The sequence below is a fragment of the Drosophila takahashii genome, chromosome 2L (assembly GCF_030179915.1).
Source record: "Drosophila takahashii strain IR98-3 E-12201 chromosome 2L, DtakHiC1v2, whole genome shotgun sequence".
In the NCBI taxonomy this organism is placed as follows: Eukaryota; Metazoa; Arthropoda; class Insecta; order Diptera; family Drosophilidae; genus Drosophila; species Drosophila takahashii.
Genome location: NC_091678.1, coordinates 8628343 through 8655125, shown reverse-complemented (window position 1 = coordinate 8655125; position 26783 = coordinate 8628343). Strand labels below are relative to the sequence as shown.

Genomic DNA, 26783 nt, shown 5'->3' with positions numbered 1-26783 from the left:
CATATTACAATATGGTCAAAGGGGCCTTAGAACATATTACAATATGGTCAAAGGGCGCCTTAGAACATATTACAATATGGTCAAAGGGCGCCTTAGAACATATTACAATATGGTCAAAGGGGCCTTAGAACATATTACAATATGGTCAAAGGGGCCTTAGAACATATTACAATATGGTCAAAGGGGCCTTAGAACATATTACAATATGGTCAAAGGGCGCCTTAGAACATATTACAATATGGTCAAAGGGGCCTTAGAACATATTACAATATGGTCAAAGGGGCCTTAGAACATATTACAATATGGTCAAAGGGCGCCTTAGAACATATTACAATATGGTCAAAGGGGCCTTAGAACATATTACAATATGGTCAAAGGGGCCTTAGAACATATTACAATATGGTCAAAGGGCGCCTTAGAACATATTACAATATGGTCAAAGGGGCCTTAGAACATATTACAATATGGTCAAAGGGGCCTTAGAACATATTACAATATGGTCAAAGGGGCCTTAAAACATATTACAATATGGTCAAAGGGCGCCTTAGAACATATTACAATATGGTCAAAGGGCGCCTTAGACCATATTACAATATGGTCAAAGGGGCCTTAGAACATATTACAATATGGTCAAAGGGGCCTTAGAACATATTACAATATGGTCAAAGGGGCCTTAGAACATATTACAATATGGTCAAAGGGGCCTTAGAACATATTACAGTATGGTCAAAGGGGCCTTAGAACATATTACAATATGGTCAAAGGGGCCTTAGAACATATTACAATATGGTCAAAGGGGCCTTAGAACATATTACAATATGGTCAAAGGGGCCTTAGAACATATTACAATATGGTCAAAGGGGCCTTAGAACATATTACAATATGGTCAAAGGGGCCTTAGAACATATTACAATATGGTCAAAGGGGCCTTAGAACATATTACAATATGGTCAAAGGGGCCTTAGAACATATTACAATATGGTCAAAGGGGCCTTAGAACATATTACAATATGGTCAAAGGGGCCTTAGAACATATTACAATATGGTCAAAGGGGCCTTAGAACATATTACAATATGGTCAAAGGGGCCTTAGAACATATTACAATATGGTCAAAGGGGCCTTAGAACATATTACAATATGGTCAAAGGGCGCCTTAGAACATATTACAATATGGTCAAAGGGCGCCTTAGAACATATTACAATATGGTCAAAGGGCGCCTTAGAACATATTACAATATGGTCAAAGGGGCCTTAGAACATATTACAATATGGTCAAAGGGGCCTTAGAACATATTACAATATGGTCAAAGGGCGCCTTAGAACATATTACAATATGGTCAAAGGGCGCCTTAGAACATATTACAATATGGTCAAAGGGGCCTTAGAACATATTACAATATGGTCAAAGGGAGCCTTAGACCATATTACAATATGGTCAAAGGGGCCTTAGAACATATTACAATATGGTCAAAGGGCGCCTTAGAACATATTACAATATGGTCAAAGGGCGCCTTAGAACATATTACAATATGGTCAAAGGGGCCTTAGAACATATTACAATATGGTCAAAGGGGCCTTAAAACATATTACAATATGGTCAAAGGGCGCCTTAGAACATATTACAATATGGTCAAAGGGCGCCTTAGACCATATTACAATATGGTCAAAGGGGCCTTAGAACATATTACAATATGGTCAAAGGGGCCTTAGAACATATTACAATATGGTCAAAGGGGCCTTAGAACATATTACAATATGGTCAAAGGGGGCGCCTTAGAACATATTACAATATGGTCAAAGGGGCCTTAGAACATATTACAATATGGTCAAAGGGGCCTTAGAACATATTACAATATGGTCAAAGGGCGCCTTAGAACATATTACAATATGGTCAAAGGGCGCCTTAGAACATATTACAATATGGTCAAAGGGGCCTTAGAACATATTACAATATGGTCAAAGGAGCCTTCGAACATATTACAATATGGTCAAAGGGAGCCTTAGACCATATTACAATATGGTCAAAGGGGCCTTAGAACATATTACAATCTGGTCAAAGGGCGCCTTAGAACATATTACAATATGGTCAAAGGGCGCCTTAGAACATATTACAATATGGTCAAAGGGGCCTTAGAACATATTACAATATGGTCAAAGGGGCCTTAGAACATATTACAATATGGTCAAAGGGGCCTTAGAACATATTACAATATGGTCAAAGGGGCCTTAGAACATATTACAATATGGTCAAAGGGGCCTTAGAACATATTACAATCTGGTCAAAGGGCGCCTTAGAACATATTACAATATGGTCAAAGGGGCCTTAGAACATATTACAATATGGTCAAAGGGGCCTTAGAACATATTACAATATGGTCAAAGGGCGCCTTAGAACATATTACAATATGGTCAAAGGGGCCTTAGAACATATTACAATATGGTCAAAGGGCGCCTTAGAACATATCAAATAAAAACACCTCTTAACGAGGTAAAAAACTAGTGACGATCGCACCTTCAACATACAAAAGTTCTGATATCAACATTTGTGACGAAAAATTATTACACTCGTCATTAAATAGACTTTCTAATATTTTTTTATTCGGCCCGCCCTAGCAGACTATTCCAGCCTTTTTCCCTTCACAGGCATTTTCTATTGCAGCGTGTCTTTGTCTTTTGTTCATATTTTTTTAACTATTACATTTACACAAATTGCATATAGAAGGCGTTTATAGCATTTCAAAATACCTTTCAAACGAGATGCAGCACAAGTCTGTAGCTTTAGTAGTATAGAAGTTACGGCTTTCCAAATTTTAGCTATTTATAGCTGTTTTCCCGCTAAACTAGCGAGTTTTTCCAAAAGTGGTAGAAGAAAAGTTTTTTATATCGATGTGATGAACGTCATATCAAATTTTCAAAACTTAAAAAATCATTTGATTTTATTTCAAATCATTTGAATTGATTTGATTTGATTTGAATCATGATTTGAAATCAAATGAATCATGATTTGAAATCAAATGATTTGAAATCAAATCAATGATTCAATGATTTCAAATCATAATTCAAATCAAATCAAATTTGATTTCAAATCATGATTCAAATTAATTTCAAATTTCATATCATGATTCAAATAAAATCAAATTCAAATCATGATTCAAATCAATTGAATTTGATTTGAATTGATTTGATTTCAAATCATTTGATTTATTTGAATCATGATTCAAATCATTTGATTTTATTTCAAATCATTTGAATTTGAATTCAAATCATGATTCAAATCAATTGAATTTGATTTGAATTGATTTGATTTCAAATCATTTGATTCAAAATCATGAATCATGATTTGAAATCATTGAATCATGAATCAAATCAAGTCAAATCAATTCAAATGATTTGAAATAAAATCAAATGATTTGAATCATGATTCAAATTTGATTTCAAATCATGATTCAAATGAATCATGATTCAAATTTGATTTCAAATCATGATTCAAATCAATTGAATTGATTTGATTTGAATTGATTTGATTTCAAATCATTTGATTGATTTGAATCATGATTCAAATCATTTGATTTTATTTCAAATTTGATTTGAATCATGAGATTCATTTGATTTCAAATCATGATTCAAATCAAATTCAAATGAATTTGAAATCAAATCAATTCAAATCAAATCAATGATTCAATGATTTCAAATCATAATTCAAATCAAATCAAATTTGATTTCAAATCATGATTCAAATTAATTGAATTGAATCATGATTCAAATCATTTGAATTTGATTTGAATCATGATTTGAAATCATTGAATCATTGATTTGATTCATGATTCAAATCAAATCAAATTTGATTTGAATTGATTTGATTTCAAATCATTTGAATTTGATTCATAATTCAAATCAAATCAAATTTGATTTCAAATCATGATTCAAATTAATTGAATTGAATCATGATTCAAATCAAATCAAATCAATTCAAATGATTTGAAATAAAATCAAATGATTTGAATCATGATTCAAATCAATCAAATGATGATTTCAAATCATGATTCAAATCAAATCAAATCAAATGATTTGAATCATGATTTGAAATCAAATGATTTGAAATCAAATCAATTCAAATCAAATCAAATCAATGATTTCAAATCATGATTCAAATCAAATCAATTCAATGATTTCAAATCAATTCAAATAAAATCAAATGATTTGAATCATGATTTCAAATCATTTGATTGATTCATTTGATTTCAAATCATGATTCAAATCAAATCAAATCAATTTAAATGATTTGAAATTAAATCAAATGATTTGAATCATGATTCAAATAAAATAATAATTGAAATAAAATCATTTGATTGATTTGAATCATGATTTTAAATCAAATGATTTGAAATCAAATCAATTCAATTGATTTATTATGTTATTGTACAAAAACCATTTTGTTAACTTTCTTTAATATTATGTAATCAAATAAAAACACCTCTTAACGAGGTAAAATCATGATTCAAAATCATGAATCATGATTTGAAATCAAATGAATCAATCAAATGATTTGAAATCAAATCAATTCAAATCAAATTCAATTGATTTGAATCATGATTTGAATTTGATTTTATTTGAATCATGATTTGAAATTAAATGAATCATGATTTGAATTTGATTTTATTTGAATCATGATTTGAAATCAAATGAATCATGATTTGATTGATTCATTTGATTTCAAATCATGATTCAAATCAAATTCAAATGATTTGAAATAAAATCAAATGATTTGAATCATGATTCAAATAAATCAAATGATTTGAAATCAAATCAATTCAAATCAAATTCAATTGATTCGAATCATGATTTGAATTTGATTTTATTTGAATCATGATATGAAATTTGAAATTAATTTGAATCATGATTTGAAATCAAATTTGATTTGATTTGAATTATGATTTGAAATCATTGAATCATTGATTTGATTTCAAATCATTTGATTTCAAATCATGATTCATGATCATGATTTTATTTCAAATCATTTGAATTGATTTGATTTGATTTGAATTATGATTTGAAATCAAATGAATCATGATTTGAAATCAAATGATTTGAAATCAAATCAATGATTCAATGATTTCAAATCATAATTCAAATCAAATCAAATTTGATTTCAAATCATGATTCAAATTAATTTCAAATTTCATATCATGATTCAAATAAAATCAAATTCAAATCATGATTCGAATCAATTGAATTTGATTTGAATTGATTTGATTTCAAATCATTTGATTTATTTGAATCATGATTCAAATCATTTGATTTTATTTCAAATCATTTGAATTTGATTTGAATCATGATTTGAAATCAAATGAATCAATCAAATCATGATTCATTTGATTTCAAATCATGATTCAAATAAAATCAAATTCAAATCATGATTCATTTAATTTCAAATCATGATTCAAATAAAATCAAATTCAAATCATGATTCAAATCAATTGAATTTGATTTGAATTGATTTGATTTCAAATCATTTGATTGATTCATTTGATTTCAAATCATGATTCATGATTTTGAATCATGATTTTACCTCGTTAAGAGGTGTTTTTATTTGATTACATAATATTAAAGAAAGTTAACAAAATGGTTTTTGTACAATAACATAATAAATCAATTGAATTGATTTGATTTCAAATCATTTGATTTAAAATCATGATTCAAATCAATCAAATGATTTTATTTCAATTATTATTTTATTTGAATCATGATTCAAATCATTTGATTTAATTTCAAATCATTTAAATTGATTTGATTTGATTTGAATCATGATTTGAAATCAAATGAATCAATCAAATGATTTGAAATCAAATCAATTCAATTAATTTGAATCATGATTTGAAATCAAATTTGATTTGAATTATGATTTGATATTATTGAATCATTGATTTGAATTAATTTGAATTATGATTTAAAATCAAATGAATCAATCAAATGATTTGAAATCAAATCAATTCAAATCAAATCAATTCAATTGATTTGAATCATGATTTGAAATCTAATTTGATTTTATTTGAATCATTGATTTGAAATCAAATCAATTCAAATCAAATCAAATCAATGATTCAATGATTTCAAATCATGATTCAAATCAAATTCAAATGATTTGAAATCAAATCAATTCAAATCAAATTTGATTTGATTTGAATCATGAATCAAATCAATGATTCAATGATTTCAAATCATGATTCAAATCAAATTCAAATGATTTGAATCATGATTCAAATCATTTGATTTTATTTCAAATCATTTGAATTGATTTGATTTGATTTGAATCATGGTTCAATTCAATTAATTTGAATCATGATTTGAAATCAAATTTGATTTGATTTGAATTATGATTTGAAATCATTGAATCATTGATTTGATTTGAATTGATTTGATTTCAAATTCATTTGAATTGGATTTGAATCATGATTTGAAATCAAATGAATCTCATGATTCAAATCAAATTTGAAATAAAATCAAATGATTTGAATCATGATTCAAATAAAATCAAATGATTTGAAATCAAATCAATTCAAATCAAATCAATTCAATTGATTTGAATCATGATTCATTTGAATCATGATTTGAAATCAAATTTGAATCATGATTCAAATCATTTGATTTTATTTCAAATCATTTGAATTGATTTGATTTGATTTGATTCATGATTCAATGATTTTAAATCATGATTCAAAATCATGAATCATGATTTGAAATCAAATGAATCAATCAAATGATTTGAAATCAAATCAATTCAAATCAAATTCAATTGATTTGAATCATGATTTGAATTTGATTTTATTTGAATCATGATTTGAAATCAAATGAATCAATCAAATCATGATTCATTTGATCAAATTCAAATCAAATTCAAATCAAATTCAAATGATTTGAAATAAAATCAAATGATTTGAATCATGATTCAAATAAATCAAATGATTTGAAATCAAATCAATTCAAATCAAATTCAATTGATTCGAATCATGATTTGAATTTGATTTTATTTGAATCATGATATGAAATTTGAAATTAATTTGAATCATGATTCAAATCATTTGATTTTATTTCAAATCATTTGAATTGATTTGATTTGATTTGATTCATGATTCAATGATTTTAAATCATGATTCAAAATCATGAATCATGATTTGAAATCAAATGAATCAATCAAATGATTTGAAATCAAATCAATTCAAATCAAATTCAATTGATTTGAATCATGATTTGAAATCAAATGAATCAATCAAATCATGATTCATTTGATTTCAAATCATGATTCAAATAAAATCAAATTCAAATCATGATTCAAATCAATTGAATTTGATTTGAATTGATTTGATTTCAAATCATTTGATTGATTCATTTGATTTCAAATCATGATTCATGATTTTGAATCATGATTTAAAATCATTGAATCATGAATCAAATCAAATCAATTCAAATGATTTGAAATAAAATCAAATGATTTGAATCATGATTCAAATTTGATTTCAAATCATGATTCATTTGAATCAATTGAATTGATTTGATTTGAATTGATTTGATTTCAAATCATTTGATTTTATTTGAATCATGATTCAAATCATTTGATTTTATTTCAAATTTGATTCATTTGATTTCAAATCATGATTCAAATCCAATTCAAATGAATTTGAAATCAAATCAATTCAAATCAAATCAATGATTCAATGATTTCAAATCATAATTCAAATCAAATCAAATTTGATTTCAAATCATGATTCAAATTAATTGAATTGAATCATGATTCAAATCAAATCAAATCAATTCAAATGATTTGAAATAAAATCAAATGATTTGAATCATGATTCAAATCAATCAAATGATTTGAAATCAAATCAATTCAAATCATGATTCAAATCAAATCAAATCAATTCAAATGATTTGAAATAAAATCAAATGATTTGAATCATGATTGATTTGATTTGAATTTGATTTGAATTGATTTGATTTCAAATCATTTGATTGATTTGATTTTATTTCAAATCATTTGAATTGATTTGAATCATGAATCATGATTTGAAATCAAATGAATCAATCAAATGATTTGATTTGATTTGAATCATGATTTGAAATCAAATGATTTGAAATCAAATCAAATCAAGTCAAATCAAATCAAATCAATGATTCAATGATTTCAAATCATTTGAATTTGATTTGAATCATGATTTGAAATCATTGAATCATTGATTTGATTTGATTTGAATTGATTTGATTTCAAATCAATGATTTCAAATCATGATTCAAATAAAATCAAATTAGAATTGAAATCATGATTCAAATCAATTGAATTGATTTGATTTGAATTGATTTGATTTCAAATCATTTGATTGATTCATTTGATTTCAAATCATAATTCAAATTAATTCAAATCAATGATTCAATAATATCAAATCATAATTCAAATCAAATTTGATTTCAAATCATGATTCAAATTAATTGAATTGATTTGATTTCAAATCATTTGATTGATTCATTTGATTTCAAATCATGATTCAAATCAAATCAAATCAATTTAAATGATTTGAAATTAAATCAAATGATTTGAATCATGATTCAAATCAATTCAAATGATTTGAAATAAAATCATTCGGCACGCTGCAATAGAAAATGCCTGTGAAGGGAAAAAGGCTGGAATAGTTTGCTAGGGCGGGCCGAATGAGAAAATATTAGAAAGTCTATTTAATGAAGAGTGTAATAATTTTTCGTCACAAATGTTGATATCAGAACTTTTGTATGTTGAAGGTGCGATCGTCACTAGTTTTTTACCTCGTAAAGAGGTGTTTTTATTTGATATCAGAAGTTTTTGTTTGTTTACATTTGCTTTCATAGGAGCTAATATATACATTTAAGTTAAAATTGGTCAATCATAATTTGTAAGCCATTGTATTTAAACAAATTAAGTTAAAAAGGCGTTTAAGTATTTCAAAATACCTTTTAAACGAGGTATAGCACATGTCGGTACCTTTAGTAGTGTAGAACTTACAAACTAACGAAATTTAGCTATTTTTAGCTTTTTCCCGCTAAAGTAGCGGCTTTTTCCAAAAGTCGTAGAACAAAAGATTCCTATATGGAACTCTTAAGTGCAAATTTACTGATTCCATGACCCTAAAATACAGTTCGGATACCCTCACACAAAATTCAATACCCAGGAAGCTTTAGTTGTTCGAGCTGGCAAAAGTGGCTATTTTCGTATAAAAATAACTTTTAAACGTGACTTTTTACAGTAATGTGTTATATACCAAAATTTAAGGAATCTCAAGGGCTATACAGTTTAAAGTTTTCAAGAAAATCGTTAGAGCCGTTTTTGAGAAAAATAAAAAAAAGCTAAAAAAAAAAATTTAAAAAAAATTGTCTTTTGTTCATATCTTTTTAATTATTACATTTACACAAATTGCATATAGAAGGCGTTTATAGCTTTTAAAAATACCTTTCAAACAAGATGCAGCACAAGTCTGTAGCTTTAGTAGTATAGAAGTTACGGTTTTCCGAATTTTAGCTATTTATAGCTGTTTTCCCGCTAAACTAGCGAGTTTTTCCAAAAGTGGTAGAACAAAAGTTTTTTATATCGATGGGATGAACGTCATATTAAATTTTCAAAACTTAAGAAACATGTTTTGGACAAACTGACAAACTGACAAACTGACAAACTGACAAACAGAATTAAATTTTCATTTTGGGAAGAAGAAGGAAATCTTATTTTGGCTATAACTTTTGAACGGAGCGTCGGATTTTGACAAATGACCCCTCATTCGACGGGTATTTTCAAAAGGAATACAACTAAAACATTGCGAGGGGGAATTTATCCCCACCGGCCCCAACAGCTCCAAATTTCGAAATTTTCATTTTTTCACTTTCACCGCTCTCTCTCCCAAGCCAATTGATTTTCTTAAAGTCTTGGTATGCAATCCTTTAAGTTATTGCAATACCTTTCGATTGGTGTATTACTCATTACGATCGGACTATCACAGCAGATTTTCAATTTTGCGGCTATATAATAGTAGTCGCCTTCGCACACTCTCCTGGTGCGCTTCGTCACTACATGGACTGCCGTCCATAGTGATTACAATATGGTCAAACGGGCCTTAGAACATATTACAATATGGTCAAAGGGGCCTTAGAACATATTACAATATGGTCAAAGGGCGCCTTAGAACATATTACAATATGGTCAAAGGGGCCTTAGAACATATTACAATATGGTCAAAGGGGCCTTAGAACATATTACAATATGGTCAAAGGGGCCTTAGAACATATTACAATATGGTCAAAGGGCGCCTTAGAACATATTACAATATGGTCAAAGGGCGCCTTAGAACATATTACAATATGGTCAAAGGGCGCCTTAGAACATATTACAATATGGTCAAAGGGGCCTTAGAACATATTACAATATGGTCAAAGGGGCCTTAGAACATATTACAATATGGTCAAAGGGGCCTTAGAACATATTACAATATGGTCAAAGGGGCCTTAGAACATATTACAATATGGTCAAAGGGCGCCTTAGAACATATTACAATATGGTCAAAGGGCGCCTTAGAACATATTACAATATGGTCAAAGGGGCCTTAGAACATATTACAATATGGTCAAAGGGGCCTTAGAACATATTACAATATGGTCAAAGGGGCCTTAGAACATATTACAATATGGTCAAAGGGGCCTTAGAACATATTACAATATGGTCAAAGGGGCCTTAGAACATATTACAATATGGTCAAAGGGGCCTTAGAACATATTACAATATGGTCAAAGGGCGCCTTAGAACATTGTAACGTAGTTTCCTGGCTGGGATATGGCTCAGTCCGGCCAGGGTCGCTTACAGAAAAATTTATAAGTTGGGGACTTTGGAAATTTTTGTAGAGGGTGAGCCGACTCAAAGGTGGAAGTTGTCGGGCGCACGTTAGGGTTATGTAATCGGGCTCGTAGGGGAAGATTTTGGGAAAACAACCGGGTGGGTCGTCGGTAATGGTACACCAGTGGGAGCAGAGGCTTGGCGCCTGGCTGCGATCCCCGAAGGGTGCACGTGGGGGTGGGTAGTGCTACACTAGTGGGAGCAGAGGCTTGGCGCCTGGCTGTTATCACCCAAAAATGCACACGGGAACCGGGAAATAGTACACCAGTGGGAGCAGAGGCTTGGCGCCTGGCTGCGATCACCGAAGGGTGCACGTGGGGTGGGTAGTGCTACACTAGTGGGAGCAGAGGCTTGGCGCCTGGCTGCGATCACCCAAAAATGCACACGGGAACCGGAAAAATGGTACACCAGTGGGAGCAGAGGCTTGGCGCCTGGCTGCGATCACCGAAGGGTGCACGTGGGGGTGGGTAGTGCTACACTAGTGGGAGCAGAGGCTTGGCGCCTGGCTGCGATCACCGAGAGATGCACGTGGGAATGGGTAGCTAGACGCTAGTGGGAGCAGAGGCTTGGCGCCTGGCTGCTAGCACCCAAAATATACACGCGAATGGGGTTTAATAGACACGCAGGTTTTCAAGTTTCGGATATAATATTTATTGAATGAGAACCTATGGGTCCCTGCCTATACCGCACTCCTTGATTTAACGCTACTCACTCAGACAGATTCGGTCAACACGAAACAAAATCCAACGTTTCTTGGCGGCAGATAAAGCTGCTATTCGCTGCTTCTGGTGGCGGGTTGTTGTATCCAGGGAAGGCGCGAGACAAGCACGATGGCACGTGGTTCAAGAATCGCGAGCACGTGGTTCCAAGACGAGTCGGTACTGGTTGTCGCGGCGGACTGGGGTCGCGAGCGATCGCGTGTGGTCTCCTTCAAGCTCTGGTCACAACTGACTTCTCCTTGTCCCAGTTTTAAAGCCGCGGCCCAAAGTTATCCTCCTTTCTTCATTCTCGCTGCTTCTGCCCTCTGCTCGGCATGCTACTGTGGTCTCGCTCTTACACTTACTGAGTGTTTCGTAGATAACTCTCTGGAAAGTTCTGTCTCGATCTGCCGCCTTCGTTGATCCAGTTCGGTCGCTCACGCTGCTCTATGCCTCCGCTGCTGCTGTTCCCTCTCTCCGCTGCTGCTCTCTCGTTTCTATGCACCCCCCCACACCCTGCTAGCTAGAGATGGCCGTGGTTATCTTAATAATTATTTATTTATATTATGGTTCGGGAACAACTGGAACTTCATGTTCTTAAATTATAAGGAACTTTGCGTGTTTTTGTACGGCCAATTCGGGCCGTTACACCCCCCCTTTACTTCGCCGGACGAACAGAGACGGTGACTTCGTTCTTGGTGTTTATCCTCACCCGGTAGTGTTGTCCGTTTCCCTTTTCCAGTACCCGGATATTGCGGCGGAGGTTTTTAGCCACCCGCGCCTGTAGTCTCTCCACGACGTGTTGCGGCAGTTGGTGCTGTTGCGCCGGGTGTACCCTCCAGTTCGCTGGGATGGGAATCCATCCGCTGTGCTTCATCCGGTCGGCTATGGGTCTTTGCTGGTGGGACTGGCCGGGTCCGTCTGGGGGTACGGAGTTCGGTTCCTCGGTAGCAGCGCTTGCGGTGTCCTCTGACTGTGCCTGCCCGATCCTTTGGCGTCGCTGGGCCTCGGCTGAGGTGCTGGGCATGTTGTCGTCCACTTCCAGGCGGAAGCGCCGTATTGGTTCGCCTTCCGGGTGAATAAAGTGGGCGACACATCCGGGGATTGTGTTGTCGCGGCGAACTACCTGTTGGGGCGGCGAGTTACCGCCTGCGGTGTCCTCCGGCTGTGCCTGCGCGATCCGTTGGCGGCGTTGGGCCTCGGCTGAGGTACTGGGCATGTCATCGTCGACTTCCAGGCGGAAGCACCGTACTGATTCGCCCTCAGGTTGAAGGACCCGGGGGGTGCTTCCGGCGATGAGGCTGTCGCAGCGAACTCCCTCTTGAGGCGGCGAGTTACCTGGTGCGGGCATAACAGTCCCGGGTTCTTGGAAACCCTCCCAGGATCCATAAGCCGGTGGTGGATCATCGTCTTCTTCGTCGCTGATGTCTACCACCTCAACTGAATACGGCTGGTGTGGGGGCGTGTCCTGGTCGTCGGTGTTGCTGAGGTCCACTACTTCGACCGTCTCGAGTTGGGCGGAGGCCGGAACATGGTCGGTCACTACTTGCATGGGACTGATCGGGCGCATGTTGAGGTTCGGGAACCTGTCCGTTCGCAACGGTACCTCTTCGTCGACGTCCATTTCTACGTCGTTCGGTTCGGTCTCCCTGACCAGCGGCTCACCATTGTCATCGAAACCTTCCAGGTAGCGTTCCAGGTACTCGATGGTGTCCGCGCTGAGTTCCTCGCTGATAGTAAGGGGCGATTCACGAAGTGCTACTCCGACAGGTACGGGAAGTGTATCCGTCACCCCTTCGAATAAGGCTCGTTGGAAGTCGAGCTCCTCGTCCCCAGTTTCCTCCGGCAGTTCGACGATCCTGGTTAGGGTGCGGCGAGAGGTCCGGGTGCGCCGGCGGTGGCGGCGGTGTGACGGGTCGCGGTGGCGTCCAGGCATGTTGGCTTAAAATGCTGTTAAAAGTATTACTTTAACTTATGAACCTACCTAGCTAATCTTGGGAGTGCGGTGTAAAACAGTTTGCAGATCTTACAAGTTAAAGTTACAAGTTTACTAGATAACTACCCTCCCCAAAACCTGGTTTACTTGATGGTGTCTTGGGCGTCTTCGAGTTCGCTGTCGATGTCATCCTCGTGGAAAACCTTGAGGTCGGCCAGGCCGGCTGTTCGCCTGCGCTTGGTCTTCGGGTCTTGGAGACGGATGATGTTTTGCGCTATGAACTTTACGACTTTAAATGGTCCGTCGAAACGTGGGGCCAACTTGGCCGCAAATCCATCTGCAGCCTTGGAGAGGTGATGCTGCTTTAGGAGGACCAGATCGCCTATTGCTGGTCGCCAGGCGCGCCTTCGTAGGTTGTAATGTTTGCCCTGGTTCTCGCTGGCCTGTTTTGTGTGTTCCAGAGCTGCTTTAAGAATCTCCTGGAGATGTGTAGCCTTGTCGGCGGGTGTCACGGGTTCTCGACCCAAATGTGGAGTGACTTCGTGGTAAAGTGAGCCCGGCAACCTTGGCTCCCGACCTTGAAGTAGATAGGCGGGGCTGAATCCGGTGGTGTCCGAGGCGCTAGAGTTGATGGCGAGACTTATCTCGGGCAAGGCTGCGTCCCAGGTCTTCTGGTTCCCGTCGATATATTGCGCTATCATCGTCTTGATGGTCCTATTGGCGCGCTCTGTGGGGTTCTGCTGCGGTGAGTACGGGGCGGTGTGCTGGATAGTCATCCCCAGTTGTCTTCCAAATTCCTTGAATGCTCGGCTGGTGAACTGCGTACCGTTGTCGCATACAAACGTCTTGGGCACCCCGAATCTGGCCAGGATTCGTTCGCGGAATGACCGAGACAGAGATGCTGTAGTCGCCTTGCGAAGTGGAACGAGTTCAACCCACTTGCTAAAAGAGTCGAAAAAGACCAGCAACATCGTATTGCCGTGGGTAGATCGGGGCAAAGGTCCCACGAAGTCGGCGCACAGCGTGTCAAACGGCTCTGTTACGAGCCGGGTGAACATCTGCCCAGGGGGTTTCAGCTGGCTGGCTTTAAATTTCTGGCAAGTTTCACACCTGCGAACGTACTTGACTACGTCGCGAAAGAGGCCAGGCCAGTAGTACCTCTGCATGATTCGTCTGGCTGTTTTCCGGATCCCCATGTGGCCAGCGGCGGGTTGGTCGTGACACTCCTGCAGGATACGCGCTCGAAGGGGTTGTGGCACACACAGTTTCCAGGGAATATAGTCTTCTTCTTCTGGCCGATTTCCGAAGCGTCGATACAGCTGGTCGTTCTCTTGGACGTACTCTGGGTAGTTGGCTGGTTCCTCGGCTATCCTCGTCAACATCTTCTTTATCCAGGTGCAATGGCGTTGTTCCGTGGTGGCTTGTTGAAGTCGTTCCAGAGGTTGCCTGGAGAGCGCGTCGGCGACAATGTTTTGGTTTCCTCGGCGATAGTGCACGTCAAAGCGGTATTGTTGGAGCTCTAAGGCCCAGCGAGCTATGCGTCCCGTAGGGTTTTCGATGGCGTTAAGCCACTTTAGCGCTAAATGATCAGTGACTACATCAAAGTGGTATCCTTCGAGGTAGCATCGGAATTTACGCACGGCCCACACGATTGCCAGGCATTCTTTTTCCGTCGTGGAATAGTTACCCTCTGCCGTTGACAGCCGTCGACTGGCGTAAGCAATGACACGCTACCGGCCTTCGATCTGCTGCGTCAACACCGCTCCGAGTCCAAAGTCGCTTGCGTCGGTCTGCACTGTGAACTTTTCCTCGAAATTCGGGCAAGCTAGGACGGGTGCTTCTGATAGCCTGGACTTCAGTTCTTCGAATGCTTTCTGTTGGGCGGTGTCCCACGTCCATTTTTGGTTCTTTTTGATTAATTTGGTCATCGGTTGTACAATGTTTGTGAAGTTTGGTACAAACCGACGGTACCACGATGCAATGCCAAGACACCTTCTTAGCTCCTTGATTGACGACGGTGGCTTAAGTTCTTGGATAGCGGCTATCTTATCTGGGTCTGTGTGAATGCCCTCCTCACTGATCTGGTGTCCGAGGTACACGATGCTCCGCTGGAAGAATTTGCATTTGTCCCGGTTGAGCTTTAGATTAGCTGTGCGCAGTCGGCGAAGTACCTCACGTAGATGCTGCAAATGTTCTTCGAGGGTTTTGCTAACGATAATAATATCGTCAAGGTACGCAAAAGCATGGGGGTCCATATCTGGTCCGATGACTCCGTCCAATGCTCGCTGGAATGTTGCTGGCGCCGAATGCAGTCCGAAGGGCATGACCTTCCAGTGATACAGGCCTCGGCCGGGCACCGTAAAAGCTGTATACTCCCTACTGCCGGCCGCCATCGGAATTTGCCAATACCCGCTCTTTAAGTCCAGTGTGGATATGTATTTGGCATTCCGTAGCTTCTCTAGGATGTGGTTAATCCGAGGTAGCGGGTACGCATCGGGAATAGAGCGAGCGTTCAGCTGCCTGTAGTCTACGCACATGCGGACGTCCCCCGTCTTCTTGCCGACAAGCACGATTGGCGCACTGTGTGGACTCTTCGATGGCTCTATCCTACCGTCGCGCAGAAGCTCGTCGACCTGGTCATCAATGATCCGTTGCATCGCTGGATTTTTGGTGAAATACCGCTGCTTGATTGGGCGGTCGTCCCTCATAACGATCGTGTGCTCCGTGATATGGGACACGCCTGTAAGTCCGTTGAACAGGTCCAGCTCGTCTTCCAACTCTTTCCTGGCCGCATGCATACTCTCCTCGACAACGATGGTGGTTGCTCTTGCTGATGGTACCTCGACGGTGTTGGCCACTGCTGTTGTTCCCGGTGATAGCCTAAATGGATTCCTCTGTATAGCTCTTGCGCACGGTGGAGGAAGAATATCGCTACTCTGACTCGTGGTGGTTTTCTGGGAGGCGACGGTGTTTGTGGTTGCTGGTTCAGCTGGGTGTTCCACTGGCAGTGCTTTCGGTGGAGGTACGACGAGACGTTGCTGATCTAGCCGTTCTTGTCGTCCTGGTTGTACTGGGCTTGCCGTGGTTGGCGGACTCGATGCGGTGGGCGGGGCTGGTCGCCGCTGCGCTGCTGGACCTGGACTCAATGCGGTGGGCGGGGCTGGTCGCCGCTGCGCCGTTGGAGCTGGACTTGTTGCGGTTGGCGGGGCTGGTCGCCGCTGCGCCGTTGGAGCTGGACTTGTTGCGGGTGGCGGGGCTGGTCGCCGCTGCGCCGTTGGAGCTGGTATAACGGGCAGTAGCGTAAGGCTCACCTGGTTTATTTCAAGGGTGGCTTTCGCTTGACTGAGAAAATCCATTCCCAGGAGTACGTCGTCAATTGTAGTGGGCAGTATCAGGACAAGCATGCCTACCTCCTGGCCTCCCAAGCCAATGGTAACACTGAGGGCCTGGGTGACCTCTCTTCTGCTGCCGTCGGCGAGGCTAAGCTGGGTGATGACCGCTCGCTGATTTTGTTCGGTCCTGACCAACCCAGCGACTCTCTCGCTGATGAAGGTGCGCGTGGCTCCGGTGTCGACGGTGGCACAGAAAACCTGACCTTCGATGGATACTGATGCCACTATCCGGCCCCTCTCACACCGGAGAGCGGGATTTATTGTTGCAGAGGGGAGGCGAGCGCTGTCTCCGCCTGTTCCCTGGGTGGGCGGAGGCGCTCTTCGTTTCCCGTCGGTTTGGCACGGCAGCAATCGATCGTTCGTGTCCCTCGGCGGCCGCAGTCCCAGCAGAACAGGACCCGTGCGTTCCTGCATTCCCTGCTAAAATGTCCAGTCTGCGCACAGTTTCCGCAGGCATTCCGGACGTCGATCCTGGGCTCATCTTCAATGCGGCGATGGGTGACTTCGGTTGACATGGGTACTAGGGCGTTGGCTGCCCATGATCCCTCAGTGCGGGGCTCTCCTGGTGCTTGGTTCGCTGGAGCTGGGTTCCTAGTAGTCGGCATTTGCGAAGTCCTCGATGTCGACATTAGCTGGGCGTACCTGCGTTGGTTTCGGTCCCGGGTTACCTCGAAGTTTGTCACTAGCTGGGTCAACTTTGTCAGAGTGTCAAACTCGTGCCGTCGCGTGAAAAGTTGATATTCTGGGAGGAGGTTTTCGTATATCCGGTTTAATTCCTGGGTCCCGTCGTAGCGGGCTCGGCGCATCATCAGGCGTAGGCTTAGAGTAAAGTCCTTGAAGCTCTCCCCTGGTCGTTGGGTCTTGGCCCGGATCTCGTCCTCCAGAGTTTGAAAATAGCGTGGCGGCAAAAAGAAATCCAGAAATTCTGACCTAAATTCCTTCCACTGGGCTTTCTGTAGTTGGCTGACTCGAAACCAGTCTCCGGCTCGGCCAACTAATATGCTAGATAGCACCCTTGGCAACTGGTCCTTCTCGATCTGGTAGGCGTCCGCTCGCTCCTCTAGTTGCTCCAGGAAATGTAGGGGGTCGCCAGTCTCGCCATTGAAGAAAACGCCCCATGTCCGTAGCTTATCCGCCAGGCCGAACTGCAGCGCTCGTTCGCTGTCTGTTCGCAGAGAGGATCCAGGCGTTCCGGTCGCGCTGCGTCCAAGTGATAAATGCCCGCTGGTCCCGGCTGAGGGAACTTGTAGCAGGAGTTGGCCAACCTGTTGCTCCATCTTCCGCTGCCTGTCATCCACGTCACAGTCCGAGTGGTTCGGGGAAGGGTCACGTGAGTGGTCACGGGATTTGGCTTTGTATGTTAGCTCCAGCTCGGCTAAGCGCTCCAACCGCTCCTTGGGCAACTCCGCCTGGTCCACGTATGCGGACATCCGTTTCCGTAGGTCCGCCAAGGTGCCTTCTGGGGTTAACCCAAACTCCTTGAAGATGTCCTCCAGTTGCTCTTTCTTGACGTCGTAGATCCACTGCTTTCCCATAGTGTGTGGGCTCAGCGTGAGGACTTTGGTGAAATCTGTGGTTTAACTTAGCGCTAAAATTCTGGCGTGCGGCTAGTGCAAGGTGATTGAGCAAGATGTGGTGATGGGTGATGCCCTACTCAGCATGCAGTCGGACAGAAATTTTCCTAAGGTGGCTATCGAGTTTCTCTTTCCGTGACAAGGATTTCCCGGGCTCGGACAATGGTAATGTGACCCCTTCGAGCTCAAATTATCTTATTCCAACTGGAAAAATTCTTTTTTTTTCCAAAAAAAATAAAACTGGTGACGTTTTAAGTCACGAAGGATGTAATCCTCTAATTATCCTGATTCCCTGTTAGTCCCTGTTCGGGCGCCATCTGTAACGTAGTTTCCTGGCTGGGATATGGCTCAGTCCGGCCAGGGTCGCTTACAGAAAAATTTATAAGTTGGGGACTTTGAAAATTTTTGTAGAGGGTGAGCCGACTCAAAGGTGGAAGTTGTCGGGCGCACGTTAGGGTTATGTAATCGGGCTCGTAGGGGAAGATTTTGGGAAAACAACCGGGTGGGTCGTCGGTAATGGTACACCAGTGGGAGCAGAGGCTTGGCGCCTGGCTGCGATCCCCGAAGGGTGCACGTGGGGGTGGGTAGTGCTACACTAGTGGGAGCAGAGGCTTGGCGCCTGGCTGTTATCACCCAAAAATGCACACGGGAACCGGGAAATAGTACACCAGTGGGAGCAGAGGCTTGGCGCCTGGCTGCGATCACCGAAGGGTGCACGTGGGGTGGGTAGTGCTACACTAGTGGGAGCAGAGGCTTGGCGCCTGGCTGCGATCACCCAAAAATGCACACGGGAACCGGAAAAATGGTACACCAGTGGGAGCAGAGGCTTGGCGCCTGGCTGCGATCACCGAAGGGTGCACGTGGGGGTGGGTAGTGCTACACTAGTGGGAGCAGAGGCTTGGCGCCTGGCTGCGATCACCCAAAAATGCACACGGGAACCGGGAAAATGGTACACCAGTGGGAGCAGAGGCTTGGCGCCTGGCTGCGATCACCGAAGGGTGCACGTGGGGGTGGGTAGTGCTACACTAGTGGGAGCAGAGGCTTGGCGCCTGGCTGCGATCACCGAGAGATGCACGTGGGAATGGGTAGCTAGACGCTAGTGGGAGCAGAGGCTTGGCGCCTGGCTGCTAGCACCCAAAATATACACGCGAATGGGGTTTAATAGACACGCAGGTTTTCAAGTTTCGGATATAATATTTATTGAATGAGAACCTATGGGTCCCTGCCTATACCGCACTCCTTGATTTAACGCTACTCACTCAGACAGATTCGGTCAACACGAAACAAAATCCAACGTTTCTTGGCGGCAGATAAAGCTGCTATTCGCTGCTTCTGGTGGCGGGTTGTTGTATCCAGGGAAGGCGCGAGACAAGCACGATGGCACGTGGTTCAAGAATCGCGAGCACGTGGTTCCAAGACGAGTCGGTACTGGTTGTCGCGGCGGACTGGGGTCGCGAGCGATCGCGTGTGGTCTCCTTCAAGCTCTGGTCACAACTGACTTCTCCTTGTCCCAGTTTTAAAGCCGCGGCCCAAAGTTATCCTCCTTTCTTCATTCTCGCTGCTTCTGCCCTCTGCTCGGCATGCTACTGTGGTCTCGCTCTTACACTTACTGAGTGTTTCGTAGATAACTCTCTGGAAAGTTCTGTCTCGATCTGCCGCCTTCGTTGATCCAGTTCGGTCGCTCACGCTGCTCTATGCCTCCGCTGCTGCTGTTCCCTCTCTCCGCTGCTGCTCTCTCGTTTCTATGCACCCCCCCACACCCTGCTAGCTAGAGATGGCCGTGGTTATCTTAATAATTATTTATTTATATTATGGTTCGGGAACAACTGGAACTTCATGTTCTTAAATTATAAGGAACTTTGCGTGTTTTTGTACGGCCAATTCGGGCCGTTACAACATATTACAATATGGTCAAAGGGCGCCTTAGACCATATTACAATATGGTCAAAGGGGCCTTAGAACATATTACAATATGGTCAAAGGGGTCTTAGAACATATTACAATATGGTCAAAGGGGCCTTAGAACATATTACAATATGGTCAAAGGGGCCTTAGAACATATTACAATATGGTCAAAGGGCGCCTTAGAACATATTACAATATGGTCAAACGGGCCTTAGAACATATTACAATATGGTCAAAGGGGCCTTAGAACATATTACAATATGGTCAAAGGGGCCTTAGAACATATTACAATATGGTCAAAGGGCGCCTTAGAACGTATTCGATATGGTCAAACGGGCCTTAGAACATATTACAATATGGTCAAAGGGCGCCTTAGAACATATTACAATATGGTCAAAGGGGCCTTAGAACATATTACAATATGGCCAAAAGGGCCTTAGAACATATTACAATATGGTCAAAGGAGCCTTAGAACATATTACAATATGGTCAAAGGGGCCTTAGAACATATTACAATATGGTCAAAGGGGCCTTAGAACATATTACAATATGGTTAAAGGGGCCTTAGAACATATTACAATATGGTCAAAGGGGCCTTAGAACATATTACAATATGGTCAAACGGGCCTTAGAACATATTACAATTTGGTCAAAGGGGCCTTAGAACATATTACAATATGGTCAAAGGGCGCCTTAGAACATATTACAATATGGTCAAAGGGGCCTTAGAACATATTACAATATGGTCAAACGGGCCTTAGAACATATTACAATATGGTCAAAGGGGCCTTAGAACATATTACAATATGGTCAAAGGGGCCTTAGAACATATTACAATATGGTCAAAGGGCGCCTTAGAACATATTACAATATGGTCAAACGGGCCTTAGAACATATTACAATTTGGTCAAAGGGGCCTTAGAACATATTACAATATGGTCAAAGGGGCCTTAGAACATATTACAATATGGTCAAAGGGGCCTTAGAACATATTACAATATGGTCAAAGGGGCCTTAGAACATATTACAATATGGTCAAAGGGCGCCTTAGAACATATTACAATATGGTCAAAGGGGCCTTAGAACATATTACAATATGGTCAAAGGGCGCCTTAGAACATATTACAATATGGTCAAAGGGGCCTTAGAACATATTACAATATGGTCAAAGGGCGCCTTAGAACATATTACAATATGGTCAAACGGGCCTTAGAACATATTACAATATGGTCAAAGGGGCCTTAGAACATATTACAATATGGTCAAAGGGGCCTTAGAACATATTACAATTTGGTCAAAGGGGCCTTAGAACATATTACAATATGGTCAAAGGGGCCTTAGAACATATTACAATATGGTCAAAGGGGCCTTAGAACATATTACAATATGGTCAAAGGGCGCCTTAGAACATATTACAATATGGTCAAAGGGGCCTTAGAACATATTACAATATGGTCAAAGGGCGCCTTAGAACATATTACAATATGGTCAAACGGGCCTTAGAACATATTACAATTTGGTCAAAGGGGCCTTAGAACATATTACAATATGGTCAAAGGGGCCTTAGAACATATTACAATATGGTCAAAGGGGCCTTAGAACATATTACAATATGGTCAAAGGGCGCCTTAGAACATATTACAATATGGTCAAAGGGGCCTTAGAACATATTACAATATGGTCAAAGGGCGCCTTAGAACATATTACAATATGGTCAAACGGGCCTTAGAACATATTACAATATGGTCAAAGGGGCCTTAGAACATATTACAATATGGTCAAAGGGCGCCTTAGAACATATTACAATATGGTCAAAGGGCGCCTTAGAACATATTACAATATGGTCAAAGGGGCCTTAGAACATATTACAATATGGTCAAAGGGCGCCTTAGAACATATTACAATATGGTCAAAGGGCGCCTTAGAACATATTACAATATGGTCAAAGGGGCCTTAGAACATATTACAATATGGTCAAAGGGCGCCTTAGAACATATTACAATATGGTCAAAGGGGCCTTAGAACATATTACAATATGGTCAAAGGGGCCTTAGAACATATTACAATATGGTCAAAGGGGCCTTAGAACATATTACAATATGGTCAAAGGGGCCTTAGAACATATTACAATATGGTCAAAGGGCGCCTTAGAACATATTACAATATGGTCAAAGGGGCCTTAGAACATATTACAATATGGTCAAAGGGCGCCTTAGAACATATTACAATATGGTCAAAGGGCGCCTTAGAACATAGTACAATATGGTCAAAGGGGCCTTAGAACATATTACAATATGGTCAAAGGGCGCCTTAGAACATATTACAATATGGTCAAAGGGCGCCTTAGAACATATTACAATATGGTCAAAGGGGCCTTAGAACATATTACAATATGGTCAAAGGGCGCCTTAGAACATATTACAATATGGTCAAAGGGGCCTTAGAACATATTACAATATGGTCAAAGGGCGCCTTAGAACATATTACAATATGGTCAAAGGGCGCCTTAGAACATAGTACAATATGGTCAAAGGGGCCTTAGAACATATTACAATATGGTCAAAGGGGCCTTAGAACATATTACAATATGGTCAAAGGGGCCTTAGAACATATTACAATCAGGTGTGTCCCTGAAAACTCTAACAACCAAAAAGCATCCTCAAAGCAATTGTTGGGTTCCTAGATTTTTTTTTGGGTTGCTTTCAAATGTATATACATTTTCATCGACGTTTTTGTTGATCCATAACAAAGTAGGTTTGTTACGGCTCTTAGAGTGTCAAATTTATGTTTAACTGAATAAATTCGTCAATTCGTTTGGACAACATGTAAGTTAAGTTTAAGTATTTTCTTGCAATCTATGTGCATTTTGCCAACTTTTTAGGGGAAAGCATAGAACTCCAGAACAGGAAGAGTTGCTGGTCCAATTCGTGGAGAAGCACCTAGATATAGCCAAAGGTTACACCAGAGGTGACAGGGTAATGGTTACCAAGGCATGGTCTGATCTGGGAGCTTCTCTAAATTCGATTGGCCCGCCCCAAAAAACGGTTGACGAATGGCGTCGGGTATGTACTCGAAGGACTTTATAGTTATAGTTTTGTAATTAAAGATTTAGATTTGGAAAGACTGGAAGCAAAGTATCCGCGCCAAGATTTCAAAAAATAAAAGAGAGCTTCATGGTACTGGAGGAGGTCCGTTCAAGTTTGAGGCGCTCACTGCTACGGAAGAAGTAGTGGCCACAGTGAGTGGCCTTTATTCGATGGTAGATGGAGTTCCAGGTGCCAGTACTTTTGGGCTTAAGGGGCACCTTCAACCAATCCCAATTTGAATGGTAGGAAATAAAACGATCGAAGCATATAGTTTAACACCCACTTCAATTTAGATACCGCTTCACCAGAAGTTCTTGAGGTCGAAGACGAAGAAGCTCCTTGCACTTCCAGCAGCCAGACAGCGTCAAGCTCAAAATGCAAGCAAAGCCGCACAGCAAATGTTCAGCATCTTTTGGAGGAACAAAATAAGATATTTGGGCAAATAGCATCGGAGCTTCGGGTCATCAGTGCTCAACATGAGCGCACTGCTGAAGCAGTCGTTGAAATAGGTAAAATAATGAAGGAACTGGTGGAAGAAAAAAAAAATTCAATACATTTGCTGACAATTTGCTAAAAAAATTTGATTAAATGATAAAAGCGATTTAGCAGTTTTGCCTATTATTTATTACAAAGTATTAGATTGCTAGGGTGTTCGCAATTTCATCGCGAATTCTGGATTGAGCATTGTTAGCAATATCTACTGTAATGTCGCCATCCCCGTTGTGATACATATATGGATTGCCCAAAACTTCTTCGGAAAAGTTTTGATCATTGTGGTCAAGGCAAAGATTGTGGAGAGCGCAACAAACATTTACGATTTTTGACACTTTGGTCGGGTGGTACATTAAACAACCTTGAATTGCACGAAATCTGCTTTTAACAACACCAATTGTGCGTTCAACCACATTCCGCGCAGAAGCATGCCTGAGATTAAACACATGTTGCATTGAGTTTGGCCTAGGGTTTCTGTACGGCGTCATTAAAAATGGCTCCAGAGGGTACCCAGAGTCCCCAAGAAGCCAAGCGTTCCGACAGCCTTCATCCCACTTTTGATTTAAGAAGTTTCTGGCCTCAGCAGAATTCCATACAAAAGAATCGTGCGATGCCCCAGGTTTGGACGAGTCGACATATAAAATCCGCATTTCGTAATCGCAAATCTATTAAAATAAGTATGTACAAAAAATTAAATCTTGAGGCATTTAACTTACTATCATAACATTTATACTAAAATATCCTTTACGGTTTAGATACTGGTTTTCGTCTTGACTTGGCTTAATTATTTTAACATGAGTCCCATCAATGCATCCAATAGTTCCGGGAATTCCAAACTTCGTAAAAAAATGCAATTTTGAAGAGGCAATTCGATCCGAATCGGAATTATTTTCCACAAAGTTTTGCATACGACTTGTCTTGAGATTGAAATATCAAAGTCCTTTCCAATGACTTTTTGAAATGAACCGACACCTAAGAATCTAAGTGCAGTAGCTAGTTGCAGGATTGGCGGAATAGAATTTTTGGGAATATCTTCTTGAATCAAGTTAAAAATAAAGATGAATGCATTTTTGTCAATGCGGTAGTTGTAACGAAAACTGTAAATTGACAAGCATGTATTTATGTACCACAAGTATAAGCAATACTCACGCTTCATCAGAGGTTGAAAGCGGATTAGATCTATCTCTTAGGCGGCTACGGTTTACTTTCTCCTGCATTAAAGCCCTCCTCCTTTCATCATTTAAGGCTATTATTCCCGCTGCAGGCATTGAAGGTTCTTTGCGCAGTTTTTTCTTTTTCTAAATTTATTTATCAACCAGATGTAGAATTTTTTTTTCTTTTCAAGTACCTGACATTTGAGTTGCTAAAAACAACCGCTTAAAATTTCGGTGTCCCCGAAAAAATTGAGGTTTAAGTTTGCTTTTTGACACGCACTTGTATGAAAAACAACATGAAGCCTACTCAGTTTTATCCGATACATTTGAAATTCTTTTGATCAGCATTTTAAATTAAGCCGCTGAACACATAATCCAATGCAGTTTGTTAAATCTTCTTCAACATTAATTCGAAAAAAGGTTAACGAAGCCTTGGACATTTATGAAAATTATGCAGATATTTGCAAACTCACAAACTGAACCAAATGTAGGAAAAAAAAATACACATTTGAAAGCATCAAAATTAGATTTTAGGGAACCCGACAATTGTTTTTGTGTTGCTTTTGATTGAGTAAACAAGGAAAACAAGGGAGTTTTTTTGTTGTTTGTTGTTTTTGAAAGCAACTCTCTGAAAAAACTCTAGTGTTTTCTGGGACACACCTGAATATGGTCAAAGGGGCCTTAGAACATATTACAATATGGTCAAAGGGGCCTTAGAACATATTACAATATGGTCAAAGGGGCCTTAGAACATATTACAATATGGTCAAAGGGCGCCTTAGAACATAGTACAATATGGTCAAAGGGGCCTTAGAACATATTACAATATGGTCAAAGGGGCCTTAGAACATATTACAATATGGTCAAAGGGGCCTTAGAACATATTACAATATGGTCAAAGGGGCCTTAGAACATATTACAATATGGTCAAAGGGCGCCTTAGAACATATTACAATATGGTCAAAGGGGCCTTAGAACATATTACAATATGGTCAAAGGGCGCCTTAGAACATATTACAATATGGTCAAACGGGCCTCAGAACATATTACAATATGGTCAAAGGGGCCTTAGAACATATTACAATATGGTCAAAGGGGCCTTAGAACGTATTACAATATGGTCAAAGGGGCCTTAGAACATATTACAATATGGTCAAAGGGCGCCTTAGAACATATTACAATATGGTCAAAGGGCGCCTTAGAACATATTACAATATGGTCAAACGGGCCTTAGAACATATTACAATATGGTCAAAGGGGCCTTAGAACATATTACAATATGGTCAAAGGGGCCTTAGAACGTATTACAATATGGTCAAAGGGCGCCTTAGAACATATTACAATATGGTCAAAGGGCGCCTTAGAACATATTACAATATGGTCAAAGGGCGCCTTAGAACATATTACAATATGGTCAAAGGGGCCTTAGAACATATTACAATATGGTCAAACGGGCCTTAGAACATATTACAATATGGTCAAACGGGCCTTAGAACATATTACAATATGGTCAAAGGGGCCTTAGAACATAATACAATATGGTCAAAGGGGCCTTAGAACATATTACAATATGGTCAAAGGGGCCTTAGAACATATTACAATATGGTCAAAGGGGCCTTAGAACATATTACAATATGGTCAAAGG

The 26783-nt window shown here is 40.1% G+C and overlaps 1 long non-coding RNA gene across 1 annotated transcript; it reads right to left on the bottom strand.

Moving 5' to 3' along the window:
• Nucleotides 1-24143: 24143 nt before the first annotated feature.
• Nucleotides 24144-25394, bottom strand: LOC138911842 (uncharacterized). The gene is made up of 3 exons (XR_011417499.1): nt 25134-25394; nt 24701-25081; nt 24144-24649 (listed from the first exon to the last, which is right to left on the bottom strand). It is a non-coding gene; the product is annotated as an uncharacterized lncRNA (long non-coding RNA).
• Nucleotides 25395-26783: the final 1389 nt, after the last annotated feature.